This window comes from Schistocerca piceifrons, chromosome 4, assembly GCF_021461385.2.
Source record: "Schistocerca piceifrons isolate TAMUIC-IGC-003096 chromosome 4, iqSchPice1.1, whole genome shotgun sequence".
Taxonomy (NCBI): domain Eukaryota; kingdom Metazoa; phylum Arthropoda; class Insecta; order Orthoptera; family Acrididae; genus Schistocerca; species Schistocerca piceifrons.
The window spans coordinates 467,590,340-467,614,106 of NC_060141.1; the positions used below are offsets into that span (position 1 = coordinate 467,590,340).

The 23,767-nt window shown below is 40.4% G+C and overlaps 1 protein-coding gene across 2 annotated transcripts in view; it reads right to left on the minus strand.

Annotated features, from left to right (window-relative positions):
- Positions 1-21,048: 21,048 nt before the first annotated feature.
- Positions 21,049-23,767, minus strand: part of LOC124796403 (proton-coupled amino acid transporter-like protein CG1139) — a 457,844-nt gene continuing 455,125 nt past the window's right edge. For both annotated transcript variants that reach the window (XM_047260579.1, XM_047260578.1), the window contains exon 10: positions 21,049-23,767. This exon is cut by the window's right edge and continues 1,221 nt beyond it. The gene's annotated coding sequence lies outside the window, so the exon portion shown is untranslated.

Below are 23,767 nucleotides of genomic sequence, written 5' to 3' on the forward strand. Positions count from 1 at the left end.
CGGCAATTCCTTAGTGCAGCTGCTGCTAGTCTCCGGCCATTGAACAGAACACAGCATGTTGTTATAAATGGAGAGACGTCTACAGACGTTAAAGTAACCTCTGGCGTGCCATAGGGGAGTGTTATGGAACCATTGCATTTCACAATATATATAAATGACCTAGTAGATAGTGTCGGAAGTTCCATGCGGCTTTTCGCGGATGATGTTGTAGTATACAGAGAAGTTGCAGCATTAGAAAATTGTAGTGAAATGCAGGAAGATCTGCAGCGGATAGGCACTTGGTGCAGGGAGTGGCAACTGACCCTTAACATAGACAAATGTAATGTATTGCGAATACATAGAAAGAAGGATCCTTTATTGTATGATTGTATGATAGCGGAACAAACCCTGGTAGCAGTTACTTCTGTAAAATATCTGGGAGTATGCGTACGGAACGATTTGAAGTGGAATGATCATATAAAATTAATTGTTGGTTAGGCGGGTACCAGGTTGAGATTCATTGGTAGAGTCCTTAGAAAATGTAGTCCATCAACAAAGGAGGTGGCTTGCAAAACACTCGTTCGACCTATACTTGAGTATTGCTCATCAGTGTGGGATCCGTACCAGATCGGGTTGACGGAGGAGACAGAGAAGATCCAAAGAAGAGCTGCGCGTTTCGTTACAGGGTTATTTGGTAACCGTGATAGCGTTACGGAGACGTTTAGCAAACTCAAGTGGCAGACTCTGCAAGAGAGGCGCTCTGCATCGCGGTGTAGCTTGCTCGCCAGGTTTCGAGAGGGTGCGTTTCTGGATGAGGTATCGAATATATTGCTTCCCCCTACTTATATCTCCCGAGGAGATGTAAAATTAGATAGATTCGAGCGCGCACGGAGGCTTTCAGACAGTCGTTCTTCCCGCGAACCATACGCGACTGCAACAGGAAAGGGAGGTAATGACAGTGGCACGTAAAGTGCCCTCCGCCACACACCGTTGGGTATCTTGTGGAGTATAAATGTAGATATAGATGTAGATGGGCGATGATACAGAATGTTGCGGTGCCCATTGCTTGTTCTCGGATATGAAAAGTTTACGATGTGCTTTGTGCACAATACGACGATCTGTTATGAACGTTCATGACATACCAGTTCAAAATCATTAGGTCAAACGTCTCACAAGAGCGTCAAGCCTCAAGTTTTCTCGGAAACCAGTGTAATATCTTGGTTTTAATGAGACCTATACCTAACTGCCTTAATCCATGGCTTTCGGGATGTCGTGCGATAAAACTACGAGTTGGGTTTCATTATGATAGATATTTCCAGTATCCATGCTCTTCGGGGCGGAGGAGGTCATTCTCTTAGAGATACCTTATTATGTCTGAGCTCAGAACATGTTCTATGATTCTACAACAAATGGTGCTCAAGGATACTGGACGTTAGTTTTGTGGTTCACGCTTCTTGTGGATGGGCGTGACGTGGGGTTTCTTCCCGCCACTGGGTACCGTTCCTCGTTCGAGGGATCTATGATAGACAGTGACTAAGAGAGGGACTGAGAGAGTAATTCAGACGGAAATCTGGTGTAGTCTCTGATTGGGATTCTACCGAGTCCTGCGATTTCACCTGTATCCCAACACCATTGACAATATCTCTGGCAGATCTTTGCAGCGGTGCGACTATTATGTATGAGTAATACCCTGAATAATTGTGTATATCATTGTCGTTATTACGAAGTAGAAGATACATGAACTATAAAACTGTCTGTTAAGTAAGATACACTTTAAAACAATGGAGCAATCAATGTTATTTGCGTAACATAATTACTTACGTAACATAAATAAAAAATATTAAGGTGACTATGCATAGCAGTTTTTTATATTAGGACGGAGTAGACATCATTAAAAAATAAAGATATAAACGTTAAAACAAGTAGAACCAGTGCCTTGTGTGTGTGTGTAAGAGGGAATATCGTAGAACGTTATGTAGACAATTGGTAGCGCTATTGCTCTACTTCCAGCAGTAGGATATTTTGTTTACGTTTCCGGTCATTTGCACAGCGGCGTCGACGCCTCAAGCACACGGCCGCAAAGCACTCTACTGGGAGTAGGGTTCGGATGAACGAGGACTCGGAGTGTAGCTACACCGTGACTTAGTAATCAGTTTCCGGGTAAACTGGGTGGAAATTTCACCGATTTCTCTTTGGGTCCATATCTCACTGGATGCAGTTTTCATAAACGGTTCGGTCACTTTAATGTGACCAGCCCCTACACTCGACGTCAGTATGCATTATGCAGGATGGTCAACTGATAGTGACCGGGCCAAATATCTCACGAATTAAGCATCAAACGAAAAAACTGCAAAGAACGAAACTCGTGTAGCTTGAAGCGGGAAACCAGATGGCGCTATGGTTGGCCCGCTAGATGGCGCTGCCATAGGTCAAACGGACATCAAGTGCGTTTTTTTAAATAGGAACCCTCATTTTTTATTACATATTCGTGTAGTACGTAAATAAATATGAATGTTTTAGTTGGACCACTATTTCGCTTTGTGATAGATGGCGCTGTAATAGTCACAAACGTATACGTACGTGGTATTACGTAACATTCCGCCAGTGCAGACGGTATTTGCTTAGTGATACATTACCCGTGTTAAAATGGACCGTTTACCAATTGCGGAAAAGGTCGATATCGTGTTGATGTATGGCCATTGTGATCAAAATGCCCAACGGGCGTGTGCTATGTATGCTGCTCGGTATCCTGGACGACATCATCCAAGTATCCGGACCGTTCGCCGTATAGTTACGTTATTTAAGGAAACAGGAAGTATTCAGCCACATGTCAAACGTCAACCACGACCTGCAACAAATGATGATGCCCAAGTAGGTGTTTTTTCCCGAGAATTGGGAATCTCAAAAACGTCGGTGTTGAGAATGCTACATCAACATCGATTGCACCCGTACCATTTTTCTATGCACCAGGAATTGCATGGCGACGACTTTGAACGTCGTGTACAGTTCTGCCACTGGTACAAGAAAAATTACGGGTCGATGATAGATTTCTTGCAGGCGTTCTATTTAGCGACGAAGCGTCATTCACCAACAGCGGTAACGTAAACCGGCATAATATGCACTACTGGGCAACGGAAAATCCACGATGGCTGCGACAAGTGGAACATCAGCGACGTTGGCGGGTTAATGTATGGTGCGGTATTATGGGAGGAAGGATAATTGGCCCCCATTTTATCGATGGCAATCTAAATGGTGTAATGTAAGCTGATTTCCTACGTAATGTTCTACCGATGTTACTACAAGATGTTTTACTGCATGACAGAACAGCGATGTACTTCCAACGTGATGGATGTCCGGCACATAGCTCGCATGCAGTTGAAGTGGTATTGAATAGCATATTTCATGACAGGTGGATTGGTCGTCGAAGCACCATACCATGACCCGCATGTTCACCGGGTCAGACGTCCCCGGATTTCTTTCTGTGGGGAAAGTTGAAGGATATTTGCTATCGTGATCCACCGACAACGCCTGACAACATGCGTCAGCGCATTGTCAATGCATGTGCGAACATTACGGAAGGCGAACTACTTGCTGTTGAGAGGAATGTCGTTACTCGTATTGCCAAATGCATTGAGGTTGACGGACATCATTTTGAGCATTTATTGCATTAATGTGGTATTTACAGGTAACCACGCTGTAACAGCATGCGTTCTCAGAAATGATAAGTTCACAAAGGTACATGTATCACAATGGAACAACTGAAATAAAATGTTCAAACGTTGCTTCGTTCTGTATTTTAATTTGAAAAACCTAAGTGTTACCAACTGTTCGTCTAAAACCGTGAACCATATGTTTGTGACTATTACAGTGCCATCTATGACAAAGCGAAAAAAGTGGGCCAACTAAAACACTCATATTTCTTTACGTACTACAAGAATATGTAATAAAAATGGGCGTTCCTGTTTTAAAAAACGCAGTTGATACCCGTTTGACCTGTGGCAGCGCCATGTAGCGGGCCAACCATAGCGCCATCTGGTTTCCCCCTTCAAGCTAGACAAATTTCGTTCTTTGTAGTTTTTTCGTTTGACGCGTATTTCGTGAGATATTTGGCCCGGTCACGATCAATGGATCACCCTGTATACTCACAGATTGCAAATGCCACATTAGCAGTGGAGGGTATATAAAGCATGTCAGAGTGGCACGGATAACAGGACATGACCATTGGCGTTCGAGCCAAGGCTGGAAGATATCCAAAACGGGTTAATATCGTAAACTGTTCGTGTGCTGCCATGGTTAAAGTATACTGTGCATGGCAAAAACCTGCGGTTCAAATATGGCGCCGAGGCAACTGCGGTCACTACAGGTCATAGATGACACGGGAGAATGAGGGTTGCGGAGATGTCTACGGGCGAATGCAATTGTTGAGTAACTGATCACCCAGATGAAACAAGGGGCTAACAACAGTCTCTCCCCAGCGATCGTTCAGCGAACGTTGCTGCATGTGGACTTCGACAGTAGGCGCCTGGTTCATGCACCCGTGATGACTGCTGTTCATTCACGACAATGGGTGGAATTTGCACATGAATACCGAGTCTGGGCGTCCAGTGAGTGGCGACAGATGATCTTTTCGGGTGAATCACGTCTTATGCCACATCAAACTTAAAGCAAATAACCTGCAACAATCAGCGGAAGGGTCCAGGCCGGGGGAGGCAGCGCTATAATCAGGGGAATGTTGTTTTAACATAGCCTTTGGTGATCTCGTCATTCTGGAAAGTACACTATTGGCCATTAAAATTTCTACACCACGAAGATGACGTGCTACAGACGCGAAGCTTAACCGACAGGAAGAAGATGCTGTGGTATGCAAATCACCAGCTATTCAGAGCATTCACACAAGTTTGGCGCTGGTGGCGACACCTATGACGTGCTGACATATGGAAAGTTTCCAACCGATTGCTCACACACAAACAGCAGTTGACCGGCGTTGCCTGGTGAAACGTTGTTGTGATGCCTCGTGTAAGGAGGAGAAATGCGTACGTTTCCAACTTGGATAGAGGTCGGATTGTAGCCTATCGCGATTGCGGTTTATCGTATCGCGCCATTGCTGCTCGCGTTGGTCGAGATCCAATGACTGTTAGCAGAATATGGAATCGGTGGGTTCAGGAGGGTAATACGGAACGCCATGCTGGATCCCAATGGCCTCGTAATACTAGCAGTCGAGATGACAGGCATATTATCCGCATGGCTGTAGCGGATCGTGCAGCCACGTCTCGATCCCTGTGTCAACAGATGGGGACGTTTGCAAGACAACAACCATATGCACGAACAGTTCGACGACGTTTGCAGCAGCATGGACTATCCGCTCGGAGACCGTGGCTGCGGTTACCCTTGACGCTGCATCACAGACAGGAGCGCCTGCGATGGTGTACTCAACGACGAACCTGGGTGCACGAATGGCAAAACGGTATTTCTTCGGATGAATCCAGGTTGTGTTTACAACATCATGATGGTCGCATCCGTGTTTGGCGACATCGCGGTGAACGCACGTTGGGAGCGTGTATTCGTCATCGCCATACTGGCGTATCACCCGGCGTGGTGGTATGGGGTGTCATTGGTGACACGTCTCGGTCACCTCTTGTTCGCATTGACGGCACTTTGAACAGTGGACGTTACATTTCAGATGTGTTACGACCCGTGGCTCTACCCTTCATTCGATCCCTGCGAAACCCTACATTTCAGCAGGATAATGCACGACCTCATGTTGCAGGTCCTGTACGCGCCTTTCTGGATACAGGAAATTCTCCAGATCTCTCACCAATTGCAAAAGTCTGGTCAATGGTGGCCGAGCAACTGGCTCGTCACAATACGCCAGTCACTACTCTTGATGAACTGTGGTATCGTGTTGAAGCTGCATGGGCAGCTGTACCTGTACACGCCATCCAGGCTCTGTTTGACTCAATGCCCAGGCGTATCAAGGCTGTTATTACGGCCAGAAGTGGGTGTTCTGGGTACTGATGTCTCAGGATCCGTGCACCCAAATTGCGTGAAAATGTAATCACATGTCAGTTCTGGTATAATATATTTGTCCAATGAATACCCGTTTATCATCTGCATTTCTTCTTGGTGTAGCAATTTTAATGGCCAGTAGTGTATAACGGATCAGCACAAGTATGCTTCTATCCTTGGGGACCACATCAACTCCTACATTCTGTTTGTTTATACTCGACGCAAAGGCATCCACCGCCAGGACTATGCCACGTGTCACACAGCTAGCAGTGTACGTGCGTGGTTCGAAGAGCACCAAACTCCTCCGATTTAAACTCAATCGAGAATCTGCCAGACCAGCTCGATCGGGCTGCTCAAGCTGTGGATCCTCGACCTAGAAACCTAGTGCAGCTCGCCACAGAATCGGAGTCGCCATGGCTCTACACCCGTGTCGGTACCTTCCAGAACTTCACTGACTCTCTTCCTACACGTCGTGCAGTGGTCCGCACGGCAAAAGGTGGTTATTCTGGGTTTTACGGGTCGTCACTTTAAAGTCACTGCAAGTGTATATCCTTGCTAAAATGAACATTTGCATTCCAGTTAACTGTCCCGACCGTGGCCCAGGCATCAGTTCCTCTCACACTTGTAGGGGTAATGAGCCATGGCCTCCCGCCCAATCACTGTGACTTGTATCAAGCTACTAATAGAAATTAGGGATAGATGAGCAGCCGGCCGGGGTGGCCGATCGGTTCTAGGCGCTACAGTCTGGAACCGCGCGACCGCTACGGACGCAGGTTCGAATCCTGCCTCGGGCATGGATGTGTGTATTGTCCTTAGGTTAGTTAGGTTTAAGTAGTTCTAAGTTCTAGTGGACTGATGACCTAAGAAATTAAGTCCCATAGTGCTCAGAGCCATTTGAACAATTTATTTATTTATTTATTTATTTTTTTTTTGAGCAGATTACAAAGCCACGTAAAGAGGACCTATAGACAGGCTCAAATGTACAGTATGTTTAATAGAAACCATCAGTTACACTTCAGGATGCTCACTTAATGAACTTGATAACACTGAAATGAGTGGCAAAGGGCACTTAGACTGTTCAGATTTTGCGAGTTGCCGGTCTGGCAGTCACTGTTGGGTCAACAAGAGAAAATCACTCACAAATTATTATAACACACGATGAAATGCAGATAAACGAGAGAGATTCTGTCAAATGACACCATGACAGCATCAGAATGTTTATTATTACCTGATTTCGATTCTACACAGAGTGCGCGAAAGAACTTGCCCCCCTTCTAACAGCCGTGTACCGCAAGTCTCTAGAGGAACGGAAGGTTCCAAACGATTGGAAAAGAACACAGGTACTTCCAGTTTTCAAGAAGGGTCGTCGAGCAGATGCGCAAAAATGTAGGCCTATATCTCTGACATCGATCTGTTGTAGAATTTTAGACCATGTTGTTTTGCTCGCGTATCATGTCATTTCTGGTCCAAATGGCTCTGAGCGCTATGCGACTTAACTTCTGAGGTCATCAGTCGCCTAGAACCTAGATCTACTTAAACCTAACTAACCTAAGGACATCACACACATCCATGCCCGAGGCAGGATTCGAACCTGCGGCCGTAGCGTCGCTCGGTTCCAGACTGTAGCGCCTAGAACCGCACGCACGGCCACTCCGGCCGGCTCATGTCATTTCTGGAAACCCAGAATCTACTCTGTAGGAATCGACATGGATTCCGGAAACAACGATCGTGTGAGACCCAACTCGCTTTATTTGTTCATGAGACCCAGAAAATATTAGATACAGGCTCCCAGGTTCATGCCATTTTCCTTGACTTCCGGAAGGCGTTCGATACAGTTCCGCATTGTCGCCTAATAAACAAAGTAAGAGCTTACGGAATATCAGACCAGCTGTGTGGCTGGATTGAAGAGTTTTTGGCAAACAGAACACAGCATATTGTTCTCAATGGAAAGACGTCTACATACGGTAAAGTAACTTCAGGCGTGTCACAGGGGAGTGTTATGGAACCATTGCTTTTCACAATATATATAAATGACCTAGTAGATAGTGTTGGAAGTTCCATGAGGATTTTTGCGGATGTTGCTGTAGTATACAGAGAAGTTGCAGCATTAGAAAATTGCAGCGAAATGCAGGATCTGCAGCTAATAGGCACTTAGTGCAGGGAGTGGCAACTGACCCTTAACATAGACAAAAGTAATGTATTGCGAATACATAGAAAGAAGGATCGTTTATTGTATGATTATATGATAGCGGAACAAACACTGGTAGCAGCTACTTCTGTAAAATATCTGGGGAGTATGCGTACGGAACGATTTGAAATGGAATGATCACATAAAATTAATTGTTGGTAAGGCGGGTGCCAGGTTGAGATTTATCGGGAGAGTCCTTAGAAAATGTAGTCCATCAACAAAGGAGATGGCTTTCAAAACACTCGTTCGACCTATACTTGAGTATTTCTCATCAGTGTGGGATCCGTACCAGGTCGGGTTGACAGAGGAGATGGAGAAGATCCAAAGAAGAGCGGCGCGTTTCGTCACAGGGTTATTTGGTAAGCGTTACGGAGATGTTCACCCCCCCCCCCTCCCCGTGAACCATGGACCATGCCATCGGTGGGGAGGCTTGCGTGCCTCAACGATACAGATAGCCGTACCGTAGGTGCAACCACAACGGAGGGGTATCTGTTGAGAGGCCAGACAAACGTGTGCTTCCTGAAGAGGGGCAGCAGCCTTTTCAGTAGTTGCAGGGGCAACAGTCTGGATGATTGACTGATCTGGCCTTGTAACACTAACCAAAACGGCCTTGCTGTGCTGGTACTGCGAACGGCTGAACGCAAGGGGAAACTACAGCCGTCATTTTTCCCGAGGGCATGCAGCTTTACTGTATGGTTAAATGATGATGGCGTCCTCTTGGGTAAAATATTCCGGAGGTAAAATAATCCCCCATTCGGATCTTCGGGCGGGGACTACTCAGGAGGACGTCATTATCAGGAGAAAGAAAACTGGCATTCTACGGATCGGAGCGTGGAATGTCAGATCCCTTAATCGGGCAGGTTGGTTAGAAAATTTAAAAAGGGAAATGGATAGGTTAAAGTTAGATATAGTGGGAATTAGTGAAGTTCGGTGGCAGGAGGAACAAGACTTCTGGTCAGGTGATTACAGGGTTATAAATACAAAATCAAATAGGGGTAATGCAGGAGTAGGTTTAATAATGAATAAAAAAATAGGAGCGTGGGTAAGCTACTACAAACAGCATAGTGAACGTATTGTACTGGCCACGATAGACACGAAGCCCATGCCTACTACAATAGTACAAGTTGACATGCCAACTAGCTCTGCAGATGACGAAGAAATTGAAGAAATGTATGACGAGATAAAAGAAATTATTCAGGTAGTGAAGGGAGAAGAAAATTTAATAGTCATGGATGACTGGAATCCGACAGTAGGAAAAGGGAGAGAAGGGAACATAGTAGGTGAATATGGATTGGGGCTAAGAAATGAAAGAGGAAGCTGTCTGGTAGAATTTTGCACAGAGCATAACTTAATCATAGCTAACACTTGGTTCAAGAATCATGAAAGAAGGTTGTATACATGGAAGAATCCTGGAGATACTAAAAGGTATCAGATAGATTATATAGTGGTAAGACAGAAATTTAGGAACCAGGTTTTAAATTGTAGAACATTTCCAGGGCCAGATGTGGACTCTGACCACAATCTGTTGGTTATGAACCGTAGATTAAAACTGAAGAAATTGCAAAAAGGTGGGAATTTAAGGAGATAGGACCTGGGTAAACTGACTAAACCAGAGGTTGTACAGAGTTTCAGGGAGAGTATAAGGGAACAATTGACAGGAATGGGGGAAAGAAATACAGTAGAAGACGAATCGGTAGCTCTGAGGGATGAAGTAGTGAAGGCAGCAGAGGATCAAGTAGGTAAAAAGACGAGGGCTAGTAGAAATCCTTGGGTAACAGAAGATATACTGAATTTAATTGATGAAAGGAGAAAATATAAAAATGCAGTAAATGAAGCAGGCAAAAAGGAATACAAACGTCTCAAAAATGAGATCGACAGGAAGTGCAAAATGGAAAAGCAGGCATGGCTAGAGGACAAATGTAAGGATGTAGAGGCTTATCTCACTAGGGGTAAGATAGACACAGCCTACAGGAAAATAAAAGATACTTTTGGAGAAAAGAGAGCCACTTGTATAAATATCAAGAGCTCCGATGGAAACCCAGTTCTACGCAAAGAGGGGAAAGCAGAAAGGTGGAAGGAGTATATAGAGGGTCTATACAAGGGCGATGTAGTTGAGGACAATGTTATGGAAATGGAAGAGGATGTTGATGAAGATGAAATGGGAGATACGATACTGCGTCAAGAGTTTGACAGAGCACTGAAAGACCTGAGTCGAAACAAGGCCCCCGGAGTAGACAACATTCCATTAGAACTACTGACGGCCTTGGAAGAGCCAGTCCTGACAAAACTCTACCATCTGGTGAGCAAGATGTACGAGACAGGCGAAATACCCTCAGACTTCAAGAAGAATATAATAATTCCAATCCCAGATGTGAAAATTACCGAACTATCAGTTTAATAAGTCACAGCTGCAAAATACTAAACGCGAATTCTTTACAGACGAATGGAAAAACTGGTAGAAGCCGACCTCGGGGAAGATCAGTTTGGATTCCGTAGAAATGTTGGAACACGTGAGGCAATACTGACCTTACGACTTATCTTAGAAGGAAGATTAAGTAAAGGCAAACCTACGTTTCTAGCATTTGTAGACTTAGAGAAAGCTTTCGACAGTGTTGATTGGAATACACTATTTCAAATTCTAAAGGTGGCAGGGGTAAAATACAGGGAGCGAAAGGCTATTTACAATTTGTACAGAAACCAGGTGGCAGTTATAAGAGTCGAGGGGCATGAAAGGGAAGCAGTGGTTGGGAAGGGAGTGAGACAGGGTTGTAGCCTCTCCCCGATGTTATTCAATCTGTATACTGAGCAAGAAGTAAAGGAAACAAAAGAAAAATTTGGAGCGGGTATTAAAATCCAGGGAGAAGAAATAAAAACCTTGAGGTTCGCCGATGACATTGTAGTTCTGTCAGAGACAGCAAAGGTCTTGGGAGAGCAGTTGAACGGAATGGATAGTGTCTTGAAAGGAGGATATAAGCTGAACATCAACAAAAGCAAAACGAGGATAATGGTATGTAGTCGAATTAAGTCGAATGATGTTGAGGGAATTAGATTAGGAAATGAGACACTTAAAGTAGTAAAGGAGTTTTGCTATTTGGGGAGCAAAATAACTGATGATGTTCGAAGTAGAGAAGATATAAAATGTAGACTGGCAATGGCAAGGAAAGCGTTTCTGAAGAAGAGAAGTTTGTTAACATCGAGTATAGATTTAAGTGTCAGGAAGTCGTTTCTGAAAGTATTTGTATGGAGTGTGGCCATGTATGGAGGTGAAACGTGGACAATAAATGGTTTGGACAAGAAGAGAATAGAAGCTTTTGAAATGTGGTGCTACAGAAGAATGTTGAAGATTAGGTGGGTAGATCACGTAACTAATGAGGAGGTATTGAATAGGATTGGGGAGAAGAGAAGTTTGTGGCACAACTTGACTAGAAGAAGGGATCAGTTGGTAGGACATATCCTGAGGCATCAAGGGATCACAAATTTAGCATTGGAGGGCAGTGTGGAGGGTAAAAATCGTAGAGGGAGACCAAGAGATGAATACACTAAGCAGATTCAGAAGGATGTAGGTTGCAGCAGGTACTGGGAGATGAAGGAGCTTGCACGGGATCGATTGGCATGGAGACCTGCATCAAACCAGTCTCAGGACTGAAGACCACAACAACAACACGGAGATGTTCAGCAAACTCAAGTGGCACACTCTGTAAGAGAGGCGCTCTGCATTGCGGTGTGGCTTGCTGTCCAGGTTTCGAGAGGGTGCGTTTCTGGATGAGGTATGGAATATATTGCTTCTCCCTACTTATACCTCCCGAGGAGATGACGAATGTAGAATTAGAGAGATTCCAGCGCGCACGGAGGCTTGCCGGTAGTCGTTCTTCCGGCGAACCATACGCGACTGGAACAGGAAAGGGAGGTAATGACAGTGGAACGTAAAGTGCCCTCCGCCACACATTGTTGGGTGGCTTGCGGAGCATAAATGTAGATGTAGATGTAGATGTAGCCCGCTAATGTAAATAAAATAAATGACCCGGGACTGTACTTGAAACGGATGTTGACTTCTTCATAGTGGTGCAAAAGGTGGTGGCCATTGGTCCCTTTTGGTACTTTTTAAAATCTTCGATCTAAAAAAAAATGGTCAGCAGACCAAAGTGACATCGCTTTTTCAAAAATTCTAGAGAAATTAATGAAAACCAGACTCATAAATTACTTGGATGCTCACAAACTTCTAAACTGCAATCAACATGGCTTTCGCTCGGGCCACAGCACAGAATCAGCTATCCATGCCTATACCAAAGAGATTGTCAGGAGTCTCGACACTAAAAAATGTGTAGTGGGAATTAACTTAGATTTATCTAAAGCTTTTGATACAGTAAATCACAAAATTCTGTTAAACAAGATGGAGGCAATAGGTGTAAGGGGAGTTGTGAAGCAGTGGTTTGAATCTTACCTTCAAGATAGAACTCAGGTAGTAGAAATCATCGCAGAACATAAAAATCAGAAAATCAAGTGGGTCTCAGATGCAAAGAAATTGGAAATAGGTGTCCCACAGGGCAGTGTTCTTGGTCCCTTATTATTCTTGCTTTATATAAATGACATAAAAAATCCTAATATTTCTACCAAAATAATGTTGTTCGCAGATGTCACTAGCATAATTATAAGTGATGATAAAAAATCATTAATTACCACAACTGATATAGTCCTGAAATATATTCAACATTGGTTTAATGCTAATGAGTTAACACTTAATCTAAGTAAAACAAATTATATACAGTATGGGAAAGCAACTCAAGATATGGACCTCCAGTTAAAACTAATGGATAAGTTTTTGGGAATGCACATTGATCAAAACTTAAGCTGGAAAGACCATCTCAAGTACTTATCCCAAAGGCTCAATTCGGCATGTTTTGCACTGAGGATATTATCTAGAGTATGCAGCACAGACTGTACTAGACTAGTGTATTTTGCTTACTTTCAGTCCATCGTGTCTTACGGCATAGTGTTCTGGGGTAAAACTAAATCAAGCTTAACAGATATCTTCAAATTTCAGAAAAGAGCTATACGAATCATAACACATAACTCTCCAAGAACTCATTGTAGGCCCCTTTTCAAAGAACTGCAAATACTCACAATACCATCACTGTATATTTTTAAAAGCATTCTGTGTACAAGAGCACATATGAAAAATCTACGTACAAATGAGGACTGCCATAATTATAATACTAAAACTTGTAAAAATTTGTATGTAGAAAGGGTAAGGACAACACAAACCCAAAAGCATGTAAGTTATTTTGGAATAAAAGTCTACAATGCTCTGCCAGTGTACATGAAGGCAATAACAGATGAAGTAAAATTTAAGACTGAGCTTAAAAATTACCTTTTAAGCAAAACGTTCTATGATGTAGATGAGTACTTTGATTGTGTGTAAATTTATTGCCAAAAATTTTAATTTATGTGTCTAAATTTGTACTTTTAAAAAAATGCCTTGAAAGTGATATTCCATTATTATGTCTGTAGTACTTGTACTAGTATGATAACTTTGTTGTGACAATTCCTACATCATGTAAATGATATACAGGAAGATAATAAAATGAAATGAAATGAAATGGTCAATATGTCTCCTGCTGCAGTTCTGGAAGGACTAACCTATAACGTTAAGCTGCCATGCACTGGCGACTTCTAACAATCAACCTCACCTTTCAGGTGTGTCCATTTGTGTCAAAATCTTCTCGTTTTTACAAAGGCTTTGCGTTAACAGGAACTGTCGTACTAACGATAATTAATAAATTCGTTATATCCATTGGGAATGACGAACTGCAAATGTGATTTAAATTGGCTGTTTACATAGGTATGATATTCAAACAGTCACTTTTTGAATATGAATGATTTATTATGATTTACTGTAACATTAACTAGTTTTTGAACCAATGCAGTCTCCTCATGAGATGGCAGTAGACTGTCTGGTCAAAAGTATCCGGACATCTGTTAGTTGACATCAACATGAAATGTGTCTACCTTTGCCTTTGTGATGTGTTGGTCTCTGATGGGGAGACTTTTTGGGGTGTTTGTATGGTTTTGGATTAATGGAAGTCCAGTCTTCCGCATGAACTGAAACCAGAGTAGGTGGTAATGTTGACTAGGGGTCTGAAGGTACGTCAACACTGTAACTCATAGCAAATATCTTCCATGGTGTTCAAGTTGGAACTCTGGGAAAGTTAATCTATTTCGGGATTGTTATTGTCCGTGAACCATTACCTCATAGATGCTGATTTATGAAAGGATGCACTGTCTTGCTGATGCAAACAGTCATCATCTCTGTAATGTTGCTAAACCATATGCAGCACACAATGCCTCTAAAATGTGTTCCAATCCTCCGGCATTTAGCTCATTCTTAAGTGCACTAATGGGACCACACCATAACCACGAAAAACACACCCGTACCATAACTCTACCTCCACCATACTCCAACTTTGGCACTAAACTGATGAGAGGTAATGTTCTCCAGGCATTTGCCAAACCCGAACCATTCCATCAGATTGTCACAGGGTACAGTATCATTCATCACTCCTTATCACTTGCTTACAGTCAGCCACCTAAAGCATCTCTTAGCAGTGACTGTGGAAAAGGGTGGCTTATGAGGAGCTGCTTGACCATCGTATCCCATTCATTTCAACTCTCTGTGAACAGTCATTGTGTTAGATGGACTTCTGGTAACACTTTGGAACTCACGAGTGATTCCTTCTGCTGATTTCGTACTACTTTTACAACCACATTCCACAATGCATGGAAGTCCCTGCCTTTCAGTAAGCCTGCATGAGATCTGCCAAGTCTTATTTTAGATGTGGTTGTTCCTCATGTTTCCACCTCACAATGGCATCACCAACAGTCGATTTGAGCAGCTCTAGAAATGTTGAGATGTCCGTTATTGATTTTTTACTCAAGTGACATCCAGTGATTAGTCCACATTTAAAGTCACTGAGTTCTTCTGGCCATACCATGTTGCTGTTGTTACTTCTTTACTTCTTCCTCACCTTTCCCATTTCTCTACAGGATTGACATTGTTGTATGGGGTTGTGGCAATGTTAGTGACAGTGGATGCTCTTCCTAACATCACTACTCCCACCCTGGGCAGAATCAATGTACCCCATCTCTCTGTTTCTAGGGTAAAAATTACATGCAAGTGTGAGAACGTTTTTCTACATGTTTGTTTAGAGTGTATCTGTTGGAGCATCAGCCTGGTATTTACCTATTTGGATTCAGGAAACCTGACAACAGCTTCCAGGCTTATCAACTCATCAGCCCTCATTACTAATTCGCAAGGCATATTCGAGCCATGAAAGGATCATTCCCCAAATCCTAGAAGTGGTGTATTTGATCAGCTGTCTGGATGTGTTTACCGCTTCGCAACTGACATTCCATCACTCCCTGCCTCGTTTTATACCAGCACATCCTCCTCTCTCGATAACTAGTGGCCAACTCCAGTCACATTGTGTATTAAAGAGACATCATTTTCTGTATCACATTCAGGGTTGTGGTTCTTAAGGAAATGGTTTACATTGATTAGATTTTGCTCAATGCAGAATTGTACTGGACAGTGTCCCCTCTCATTCTTTCCCCTCAGCCCCTGTTGTTCTGCTGTTTTCCCTCCTGTTCCTTTCTCTGCTATTGAATTGCACAAACTCAGCACAAATTTTAATCTCTATTCATGTACTGAACATCTTGTTTCATCTCATCACACATTACTTCCAATCTCATCAACATTTGTGGAGCTAACAGGCACGTATACTTGTGGTACATTTTCCTCTCTTGATTACAACAATTTTGCACTATATTGTTCATTTTCTTGTTCAGGATTAGGCCTACACCTGTATTACCCATATTTTAATTTGATTTAATATCCTTCTACTCACATTACCAGAAATCCTATTCATCCTACCACCACACTTCACTAATTGCTGCTGTATCCAAACTATACATTTCACTTTTCAAGTTCTCCAGGGTACCACCACTATTAAGGGATCTAACATTCCATACTGTAACCCATAGAATAGACAACACAGTAAAGCTGTGAATCCTGGAGGAATGTAACTGCTATCTTTTCCCTTTGCTTTCAAATGTACTACAGTAGAAAAACAGCAGAGTAATGTTGACTAATATTACAAGTCCAGATCAGTCAATCAGAATGTTGTATCCAACTACTGAAAAACACTCATCAGTGACTGAATACTTGTCTGGTCTGAATTGTTGAGCCACCCAAGTCTCCTCAACAAGAGGTTCATGGAGAATAATTATATTTCACTTACAGATACAATTATTTACATAAAATTGTGCAACATTTCATAGCATTGCTAAAGGACATGGTATTAGAATGGAACATGTGATGGAACGTCACATAAATGGACATTTCCAGAAAAATTAAAAGGGTTTTTTGTGTGTGAAAAAATAGTGACATGTGAACTATAAATTATTGAAAGACTGCATCCGTGCGTGCGATGAATATCAAATATTACAGAGTATTGTTTATTGTCAGTAAAACTCACAAAAAACGATGCATTTAACAAATGGCCTTTTGTTTAAAGTATCTGTGTAACATACATGAAGAAGAACAGAGATAATTGTTTTTTGTTAGACTTTGGTTCCTAGCTTGTTTTTGTCTAGTGGAAGGCCGCCATTGTATCACAGTCTAATATTTAATGTAAGTCTGTCTGTAAGTTATCAGAATATATGTCCATTGTTATTAGAAAGTGTTGGTTATTGGAGTAGTGAGTACCTCCCGTAATAGCCACCATTAATTGTAATTAGTAACTATTTCAGAACTTCGTGTTGTGGGGAGCTCTCTTTCCCTAGCAGCATTTGGTCAGCCATTACACTGACGATATTTTTTAGTTAGAAATTCAGTCTGTAATGTTAACTGTAAATGTGAGAGACTTCTCTATTTTGATGTTTTTTATTGTTTCAAAGCTAGTAAAGTAAGACAAATTCCATTCATTAATGTTTGCGTACTGAGTGAGTTCAGTATGTTTGAGATTGTCCACTTAACGGCAGATGAGATTCTCCTCAGTTTTTGCCTTGCAGATAATGAATAGTAAATACATAAAAATATTCCATTTAATAAGCATAAAAAATATCTGTTTCTTTGTGAAAGTTGGTACATAAATGACCAGTAGCCCATCAGAAACAAATTAATCATTACAGTTTGCATAAAAGCACACATATTTTCTCTCCATAATAGCAGCGCTCACACAAACTATCTGTTAGAAGGCGGTTATTCACGCACTGTGTATAAAATATTGTTTTGTGCGTACTTCAGAATAACTGACGTCTGTACATATGTTATGGTATTGGGTTATTTCAGAGTCTCGTACTAGCCCACAATATTTAACAGAGTAAATGATATTGCAGTATTCAGTATTTTTTTTTTTTTATTAATCACTGCATATATAGAATTTAACGAAACTGCCAAATGGCAGCAGGAGAAAGCATACATGAGGACAGGAGAACCATACTGATGAAAGTAACTTTTTTTCTGTATTAGAGCTTTATGCATGAATGCATGGGAGAAAACAAATTTTTGTGCCACACTGAGCAAAGTGCAGAAACCATGATGATCTGCAAGAATGTCTCAATCTCCTGTTTTGCAATTGCTTTTACTTTTAAAAATACATCCAGACATTATGACCCCTGTTGCGGATTTAGAATAACAACAACTTATCTACAAAATGCATCTTTCAAGATGAAGGCAAAAGAAATTTTGAAACAGTAGGAACATCAGTGCCACCACCAATCCACATTGCCGATAATCATGATACTTCATGATTCTTAGACTATTTTCATTCACCAATTCAGATATGTCATTATGACTCTGAATCCCGAAGGGAAAAACCATACTTGGATTGGTATTGCTGCAAGTTATGACTCTAATTTAGTGTGAAAGCTTAAGTGATACATGTGCAAAATATGATGATTGTGACTTATAGTCTGGAGTTAATGTAACTTGTTACATTAATGTCAAAATGGGTGTTTTTTATGACTGAGAATACATTTCATTCAACGACTGTACAGTAAGTTTTTCAGCTGGTAACAAAAGTTATTTTATGTCAAGGTCAGCTGGTTCATTCCTTTAGTTTCTCAGTCTGAACATTGTTCCTTGGATTCAACAGTTTTACCTGCACACTATGTTCCCTTTGCTGCACACTATATACTCTTTGCTTCACAGACGTGTAACATTGTTATTCTTTGTATGGATACTCCCATCATTGGAACAGCATGTCAGTGAAATGAACAACAGAAATAGATGCTGTACCATGGACAGTACATTAGCAAGTCCATCAAGCAATTCTGAAAGTAATGAGGATTTCTCCACTGAACATTCATCCTACCACCCCCAACATAAGGTGATTGAGTCTCTCATCAAAACAGATGATGGAGGTGAGCATATTTACAAAGAGTAATCATATAATGGAACCTGAATGACTAACTTTTGTCTAGAACAACTTTGCTTAAGATTTGACTGACTGATTTAGCAGCTCGCATCTTAGCATACTGCACCCGTCTCAGGGTTGAGCTTTTGCCAGAGATTTTATTACTTTCAGATATTTCTCAAGAGACTGAGCAATCTTCCAGTGGTTTGATAGGTTATTTAGGAAAAGACGTGGACAGTGAAGAGCCTGACGAACATATAAGAGGACAAAAATAGCTAAGTAGTACAGATCGCAATGTGAAAGGTAACACTGTGCCAGCAAACATATTCATGCCTCTAGAATGTAATTGCTGCTGTAAGTGCAGTGAGCATGTTCCTGCATAAAATCAGGGAATGATACCTAGCATGTATTACCAGCTACCTTCAAAGGACACAAAAATGACTATTATATAATGTTGTAAGAACTGTAGTACCCAAATGACCTAAGCAAAGACATTCTAATTGAACACCTACTCATAGAAATGGGGTGATGAGACAGTTCATCTTAAGTGACCAGTAAAATTACTTTCTAGGTGTGGTCCAAGTAAGCAATGAAAGAAATGATGATGCACTCTGAATTTTAAAATATGTCTGGAATACATAACACTAACAAAGGGGAAAAAACTATAAACAAGATCTCTGAGGGGAAACTGACAGAATCGGAGTCTATATTGAAATCTTCCCCCAAATACAGCAGCCAGTATGGAGAAAGGAAGTCTTCATGCTGATATTTGTCTGTCAAACTGTCCATTAACAAAATAATGTATGAACTATTGAAAGAAAAAAAGTGAGAGGAAAAGCCAATACTAAAAAAATCATGTCCACAAAGAACTTTTCACCACAGTTCAATTTTCACTTTTGTGTGCCTAAAACATACCTGTACGTGTAAAACGTGTAAACGCACAATACATTTGAAGTAGAAAAAAAAAAAAAAGCAGAGGAAGACCCAGAAAGATGATCATATCAAATTGGCAACTGAAGTGCCTTGATGGCCAAAAGCTTATATTGTGAGTCTTTTGTTGTGACTCAGCATCTCTACTATATGGTGAGTGGCAACTTTCCTTTTCATAATATTCTTACATTCCATCCTGGATTTTCCATTGTTTAAAACTTTGTAATGGCATTTCTTTATGTTCCTGGTCGAAAAATTTTGCCATCTCAAAAATATTGTGTACTCATTCATGAATGGCCATACTTAAGAAATGACAGTTTTCTCTTTCATAAGTTGAGAGAAAAAGAAGCTGATAGAAATCTTCACACATCAAGCATGGATTGGCCTTGTTTGTGGCTGTCAGAAGTGTGAACTTTTCCTACACCAAGACATGACAGACAAGTTTCTGGACTTTGAAAACTTATCACATCACTACGAAGTTTGTCAAACTCTTTTAGGAGAGGATACAAAGATATCACAAATACAGAAAATTAATTTCAAGGATTCAAGCCTTGCATATTACACTGATTGACCTCAAACTTAATTAAACAGATTTGCAGGTGTTTCTGCTAAGCCTTCAAAATTACATACCTGCACAGTTAATCATCCATTCTATCAATTCCAAATGCACCCAGAAGATGAAGGAGTAATGAAAACATGCTATCCTCTGGATTTGGAGATGATTAAGTTTGATTACCTTCTTAGAGCATTGTGTTGACGTGAAACAAATGTAATTTATTTGTATCAAAGTGATGCAGGTGTTTTGTAGAAACCAAACTTCATGTCTTCTAATAAAAAGATTTTAATAAAACATTTATTCTAACGTATCGTTAAGTATTGCACCATAAATGTTTCCTTAAAAAACAAATGCATTTCCCTAGTTTTCTTGAAATGATGAGTGTGCCACTTTGATCAGTATGGTTCTACTGTTGCCTTTGAAGGTTAAGTAAATGTGAAAGCTTTGAAAGCCAGTGGTGGCTCCTGGGAGAAGGGCTGAAGTAAAGGGATGAAGGTAAAGGGATGAAGGTAAAGGGATGAAGGTAAAGGGATGAAGGTAAAGGGATGAAGGTAAAGGGATGAAGGGAAAGGCTTGGAAGGATTTAGGAAATTGGGAGAGTTCGTCTTTCCTCATACCATCCAGTAAGTCTCCCCTAACCTGGGGTTCAGTGCGACTCTTCAGAACTGCCGATTTCCTAAACACCCCCAGTTATTTTCCTTCACTGCTTCTCCTTTCCCTTCAATTCTTCTGCCAGAAGGAGATATTAGTTCCTACAGCGTGCACATGTACTTAGCCTTTATGGAGGTTTCCTCTTGCCCCACTTGAGTTGATTTTGTTTATCTTCCCAATTAAATTTTCAAAAATATTTTCATTGAAAATATTTATTTTTGTATTGTGTAAACTGGCTGGATCAAAAACAGATGCCAAGAACAAATGGTATCTTTCATAAATTATTTTAATTTTCATTTCTTATGAAAACATTTATTTAAATCACAACAAGGAAATTAATACTTCGCAAATAATTAACAGCACACTGAAAAATGACTCAGATTTGTGGAGATAATGCCAATGTACGTGTGTTCTTTTAGTAACATCAACATGATTTTCTTTAGTAATTCTCACAGTGTCTATGACTGATATCTCAAGATTTGGGGTTGGTGACATTTATACAAGTTAAAAATATATATAACAGACTAAAACCAGATTTTCTAAGGTTGTATCAGGTATGTTTTGCTTACAGAAGACCTTTTTATGTAAGAATAGCAGTCCTTAATGTAAAGAACATGTTGGTATAAACTGAACAGAACTGTTTGAAGTGGAAACCATTAGATTTACTGACAAATCCTCTGAAATAAATTAATATCACTTTGGCAGTTTAATATAAAAATGGTGACATGACCTCAGCCATGAAGCTACAGTATGAGTGAATGCAAAAGTAAATAATTTGAAGATATTTCACTAGATTTTGCAGGTACAACACTCACGTATTTTAATATAAAACACTGAGTGTAGTTTATTAATATTACAAATTGGTCATCTATTTTTATACACAAAAATCTCGTATAAAAATAGAATATAAATATGTAACAGCTACTTCATTTAATGGCCAAATATGCATGGAACTGAAGCACTATTCTTATGAAACAACCTAACATTCCACCATCTCAGTCAAAATAAGAAAGTGTATGTATGATAATGACTTCCCAGCAATACTGCACTGTTGCTGGCCAACAGTTCTGTTGTCCATGTAAGCTCTAATATTGTGCCCTTTGTGAGCACAAATGTAACCACCGAGTGATGCAACGGATGTTACTGTTTAACAATATCAGTGCAGTGTAAAATATATTTGTGGAAGGGAGGCTGCATATGCCAATTGTATCTGTCTGTAGGCATGCTGCTGATATTTCTTTTGGCCATATTATTCCACAGGCTTCCACAACTCCCAACTGAAGTCACTTTCTTATTTTGAAAGCAATGTTTACATAATTTCAAGCTCTAATTGTTAGAAACTTAGTATATAGATCTAGGAACTGGGATAAGCCTCTTAAGGTGGTGGGCTTGATTTGCTGCAAAAATTTCATCAAAATCTGATCACCAGTAATAATTTATGTGCCTCAAATGATGAATTACCTACATTTATGGTAGCAATGAACAGTTCCGATATGATGAAAAGTCTTAACACAACTTATTAAAGATAATTGCACAGATTCATTTCTTATCACATTAACCACACAGAAATAAAATATCACATTTACTTTCAGTTGCTAAATAGTTGCAGTGAATTATGGAGGCATGCTAAAATTTTAATTATGAAATCTTCATGGGTTATCAGCCGAGTGGTGTCTTCTAGTCGCAACGTTTCAATGGATTGCGTATCCATCATTTTCTGGCGAAGGTCATCTTCACCTGAAGATGTCTAATATGTAGTCCATTGAAATGTTGCGACTAGAAGACAACGCCACTCAGCTGATAACCCGTGAAGATTTCATAGCTGAAATATGCTGATAAAGCCTGCAATCACATATAAAATTTTAATGTTTACCACAATGAGTCATCTTTGCCTCAGAATAACAGTTCAGATTCATGATGTTTGAACAATGTAGGCTGTAATACTAACGCCATGTGAAAATAGATAATTAACAACATTATTTCTTAAAAAATATAGCCGCCATTGTAAGACCAACTGTTAACATGCTAAAAAGTTGAAAGTAAGTCTCTGAAGGGTCAGAGCTGTGTTGAGATTTATCAGTCATCTTGAGTGAACTGATGCTCCTTGCATTAGGTAGTGCTTTCACAGCTGATTTCAACAGTTTTGAGAATGAGGCACAGTGGAATTGAGAAAAACATTTTCAGTCTTTCTTAACACTTTATACAATTTAAAAATGCCTTATTTTTAAATAAAGTTACTTAGAAAGTAGCACAGCACATTAATAAATAACAAATCATTATTTACAAGATATACACTAATATACAAAATTTTCACATCTACAACTGAGCACCATTAACATTATTGTGATTTGAAAACAGATTGATTTCCATTTCTGGAAAATAGTTATGTCACCTTAGTTTGAACTATTTGTGACCAATGATTTTTGTCTGGAAAACTACGCAAATTATCACGAAGTTATTTGCAACTGGATGTGCCCAAAAATACCCACACTGTTAAATTTTAGGAAAATTCAAAGTAAATTAACTATCTTAACTCTTGCTGTACTTGAAATTTATTTTGCGACTTGAATTTATGACCTGGTAGACATTTTGTTTCAGCTCTAAAAAATGTTTTAAGGCATTCATAGAGCATTTATCTTAGGAAAAAGTAGGTAATTCTTAAAAGTGGCTGCACTGTACCTAGAACTCCTATACAAGAACAATTTATTCCATTTTGTCAAATATTATGGACATTTTACATATGATGCTATTTTTGCATTCTGCACCGGATGTACTTTTTATTGTGCTACTTTGTTGTGGTAATGTTATCAACTAACATTTATTCCTATCACAGCTTCCATTTTTTTGTTAACAATGGAAAGCTCTTTTCCACTACACTAACGAACACTAATTCCTTTCATTTGAGTGAACATTATTTCCAAAAACTGCTTGAACTTCTGGCAACATGAACAGAAATCACTTCCACAGCATTTACAATTAATTTCATCATTTCTGGTAAAAATTATTTCACAGTAAACTGCTTACATTTATATCCTAACATTCTAT